Source organism: Nicotiana attenuata, unplaced genomic scaffold (assembly GCF_001879085.1).
Source record: "Nicotiana attenuata strain UT unplaced genomic scaffold, NIATTr2, whole genome shotgun sequence".
Classification (NCBI taxonomy): Eukaryota; Viridiplantae; Streptophyta; class Magnoliopsida; order Solanales; family Solanaceae; genus Nicotiana; species Nicotiana attenuata.
In genome coordinates, this window is record NW_017671791.1 from 1 (window position 1) to 4852 (window position 4852).

The following is a 4852-nucleotide window of genomic DNA, read 5'->3' on the forward strand; positions in this document are numbered from 1 at the left end:
CCTAAATTCCCAATTTTCCCATTAAAATCTTTGTTTTGAAGTTGAAATTATGTTTAAGGATGTTAAGGAGTATAGAAAATCAGTTAGAAATCACTTACCAATCGTTCTGAAGAAGTAGAATCGTTTGGAAGATCGCCTCTTATGTTTTGGGTTTTGAAAAAGTGAAAAATGACTGAAAATCCCGACTTTATATACTGTGCTGAAGACTGGCGCGGACCGCACAAAAATGCACCGCGGCCGCGCCGAGGAAGGGAAGAAAAATGACTCTCTAAACCTACCCAGCGCGGACCGCACTGATTTGGTGCGCGGCCGCGCTGGTTGACCTAGAATTCACTGGCTCTCTGAACCTAGCCACGCGGACCGCGCAGAAATGCACCGCGGCCGCGCTGGGGGCCTGCAACACCTGAACCTGCAACCATCTGATATTTCTAGCCTAAGACCTCCCGGGACCTACTCAAAACTCACTCGAGCCCTCGGGGCTCCAAACCGAACATACATATAAACTCAAAAATATCCTACGGACTCATCCGTGCGATCAAATCGCCCAAACAACATCTTAATCATCAAATTAGGCCTCAAGACCCAGGATCTTCTTCCAATTTTCATAAAACATCAAGTTTAGAGTTTTTAGTCCAAAACACGTCAAACGGCGTCCAAACTCAACCAAACTTTACAGAAAGTACATAAGTCGTATATAAGACTTGTACCGGGCGTCGGAACCAAAATACGAGCCCGATACCACAGTCTTTTAATCAAATTTCATTTCCAATTTCCTTAATTATTTTCAGAAACAATTTCACACAAAAATTCATTTCTCGGGATTGGGACCTCGGAACTTGATTCCGGGCATACACCCAAGTCCCATATTTTCCTACGGACCCTCCGGGACCATCAAATCACGGGTCTGGGTCCGTTTGCCAAAAATGTTGACCGAAGTCAAACTTAATCAATTAAATACCAAGATTTAACAATTTTTCTCACAAATTTCATATTTAAACTTTTCCGGCTACGCGCCCGGACTGCTCACACAACTCGAGGTAACCCCAAATGAGGTTTCCAGGGCCTCAGAAGTACAGAGGGAGTAGGAATGCAGGTGATGACCCTTTGGGTCGTCACAATGACGAATCATATTGTCTTTCCAGTAGTCTAACTCAAAAAATATGCTCTTTTTCTTCCATAAATATTGCAACATGGCATCGTCAACATGATCAGAATTCTTCCATTTTCTTTTCTTGGACTTTGCCAATAGATGTTTTCCGAATTTATTTTTAATACCTTTTAATTGCTTAAGAACTTCAATACCTGACAAACATTTAGGTGTTGCCTCTAACTCCTTAAAACCATCAAACGAAACTTTATCTTTTCGAAACTTGTGCCCATGGGGTAACTAACGCCTGTGCGACATGAAGCAATATTTTCGCCCATATTTCAATCTCAGAAATTTAGTCTTGGTCAGACAACATGGACAAGCATATCTAGTTTTCACACCATATCCTGATAAGTTACCTAGTGCTGGAAAATCACTGACTGTCCAAAGCAATGAAGCACGCATTTGAAACATATGATTCTTTGACGCATCATAAGTGTCAACCCCAACCCACAATTCTTTTAACTCATCAATTAACGGTCGTAGATAAATATCAATATCATTGCCTGGTGCACGAGGGCCATCAATAATCATTGATAATATCATGTATGGTTGCTTCATGCACAACCAAGGTGGCAAGTTATATGGAACCAAGACAACTGGCCATGTGCTATGTGAGATAGACATAGACTTGAATGGATTAAATCCATCTGAAGCCAATCCAAGTCTAACATTTCGAGTATCTTGAGAAAAATCTTGATGCGATTCATCAAATTTTCTCCAAGCAATACTATCAGCAGGATGCCGCATTACCCCGTCTTTAGTGCGACCTTCCGCATGCCATCTTATATCAGTAGATGTTTTAGATGACATGAATAATCTTTGAAGCCTCGGTATCAATCGGAAGTATCTAAACACCTTTGCTGGAATCTTTAAGGTTTCTAAACTACCAGATTCACCTACAAATTGTTTGTATCTTGGAGCTTTGCAAAACTTACAATCAGTTTGATCTTTTGTGTCACCCCAATAAATCATACAATCATTTGCACACGCGTGTATTTTTTGTATTCAAGTCATAAATCTTTAATAAATTTTTTTGCATCATTAAAGGACTTAGGTAATATTTCACCTTCAGGAAACACATCTTTTAACAACTCTAACAACATGGAAAATGAATTGTTACTCCACCCATTGAGACACTTTAAATGTATTAGACGAACAAGAAAAGAAAGAAGTGAACATTTGCTTCCAGGATATAATTCATGCTCAGCTTCTTTCAATAAGTTAAAAAACTTTTCAGTTTTTTTTTCAATCCCACATTATGTTGATTTGACCCACCAAAGCTATCACCACGAGTGTCCATATTAATAAAGTCACTAGTAGGAGGAACTCCAAAAGCATCATGCAACAAGCCATGTATCTCATCACCTCTATCTAATCTATCCACAGACATTGATGAAGATGATGCCTCACCATGAAAAATCCAATTAACGTAACTAGATAGAAATCAATCAACCACAATATGTTCAACAATCAACTCTTTCAAGATAAATTTCATATTACGACACTTCCGATATGGACACAAGATTTCAGATGCATTAGGCCTATCTAATGAAGCAAAATGAAGAAACTTTTTGGCTCCATTCTCATACAGAGGATCATTCCTATTCAATATGTTTATCCAACTCTTATCCATTAAGAATAACCTATACATATAGCAAAAAAATCAGCTAAAAAAGAGTACTTATAGATAGAAACTAGAAAGATTATATCACAGACTACGAATATATATTATAATGTATACACTTTACTAATGACTATACAAATGTATTCATCTAGCATGGCAAAAAACACATGTAGTTTCTTTATTTTTTCAAGTGAATCTTACAAACTAGTTCACTCTATCGCCACAATATTTAATATTTTATCAAAACTAAGCATATAGGACTATAGAATACCATAATTGACATCTTAAGTAAATATAACTTTTGAAAAACAAGTATCAAATTGATGTTTGATTGAACTTGATTTAGATCTATTTTAGATTGAACTAGTAAATGAGATCATACTAATCCAATCTTTTTAAATAGTACCATTATTTCTATACATACATGCTTTGATGTGGGAATATTTTGGAGTTTATTTGCTGCATGTTTTGGAATTTCTTGAGTACACAAATGGGACTATGGGGGAGAGGTGCAAAAGCTAGAGTTGTTAAAATGAAAAGAAGTAGAGTTTGGGTTGAAAACATGTAGCTTATATACTTGCATACATGCAATGCTATATAAATATACTTCTTGTTATTGTATTTCAATAGGTTATTATATAAACCCTTGTATGTACTGAAAACTGTTGAACATTGTGCCTGAGTGTAGTATGTCTATTTAGAAGCCATGATACTTGTGTGTGGCTTGGCAATCCACCATGAAGTCAAGATGGTGCCATCACCGAGAGCAATAACAAGGTCAGATGGGTGGAACTCTCCACTTTACTGCTAGATTGCGAACAAACTTGTTGTGAGGCCTGCATTTTATTTATCTAGTATAAGTTGGAGTGCCAAAAAATTGGGCAGGTAGGGTCGATAAGGGCAGCCCTGTATGAATGCAGACCTTCTATATGAAATAATCTCCATCCATTTTTGTTAGCAATATCTGATCTTGACAAGGAATACAAAGGACCTTCTACTAGAGGTAAGCTTCATCCCCTGTCATTTAGTCATATATGATCTCTTTTAACAGTTCAAATCCTTTCCTGCAGATGAGTATAAGCTCTCATTCTGACCTAGCTTTTTCCATTCTAATTAAATGTGTTTCATGCTCAGGGTCCCGCGAACACTACTATTTGTAGATATTGGATAATCTTGTTAAAGTTCACCACTAAACAAACATCGTGCTGGTGTCTTATATACAATAAAAAAGAAGTTTTAAGTATTACAAACATGCTTTGCAAGCAAACTTGAAGAGCCTAAAAACTAGGAAAGAACAAACCTAGTAAGTTTTTTTAGAACACAAAAATCTCATATTTGAGATATGGAAAAAGCAGAACAAATAAAAAAAATGCCCCCAAAAAATAAACTTTTTTCCATCTATCAATTTGTCAAACTCTATCTCATCCCCAAATAAGTTAGAGTTGCCTATCCAACTTTATATCCAACTTTATTAATATACTAAACAACAAACGTCCAGAAACACACTGTTTGGCCACCCAAAAAATCAAAAACAATCTACCAATCAATACATATAGCAGAAAATTGATAACCCAAATCCGAACAATTAAGAAAAAGAAAGAAATCTGTTAACCCAAATCCGAACAACCAAGAAAAAGAAAGATATCTGTTAACTAAATTGGGTACCTTGAATTTGTAGAAAACAAGCTTTGTGGATCTCAGCAGCAAAAGCCTCAGCCATTTTCGTCTCCAAGTATCTATTATAGCATAGTGGAATACCAAAAATTAGGTTTTTTGTAGAATTCTAACTAAGGAAGGAAAACCATATTTTTTAGAATTGGGAGGAGGGAAGCAAAATTCTTACCGCCAAAATCTTTCCTTCTAAATCTCCAATACTTTCCATACATAGCTCCTTTTGAGTCTTGGGGAAGAGGGAGCAGACGTGAGAAATTTTTCCAAACCCAATTTGACATTTTGACGCAAAATTGATTTTGAGAGAAGAGAGGGGATGAGTCCTCGTGCTTCTAAGGCTTATGACTTAATTAGCTTTCTCAATTGTGGTCAATAAATGTTGGTTACTTGGTTTCATATATATTTTT

At 36.5% G+C, this 4852-nt stretch overlaps 1 long non-coding RNA gene across 2 annotated transcripts; it reads right to left on the bottom strand.

The window, feature by feature from the left end:
* Nucleotides 1-2612: 2612 nt before the first annotated feature.
* LOC109210239 lies at nt 2613-4806 on the bottom strand. 2 transcript variants are annotated; one of them, XR_002065515.1, is made up of 3 exons: nt 4618-4806; nt 4440-4510; nt 2613-3610 (listed from the first exon to the last, which is right to left on the bottom strand). It is a non-coding gene; the product is annotated as an uncharacterized LOC109210239 (long non-coding RNA). The 2 variants fall into 2 exon arrangements; XR_002065514.1 differs by having other exon boundaries at nt 2613-4510.
* Between the last annotated feature and the right edge of the window lie 46 nt (nt 4807-4852).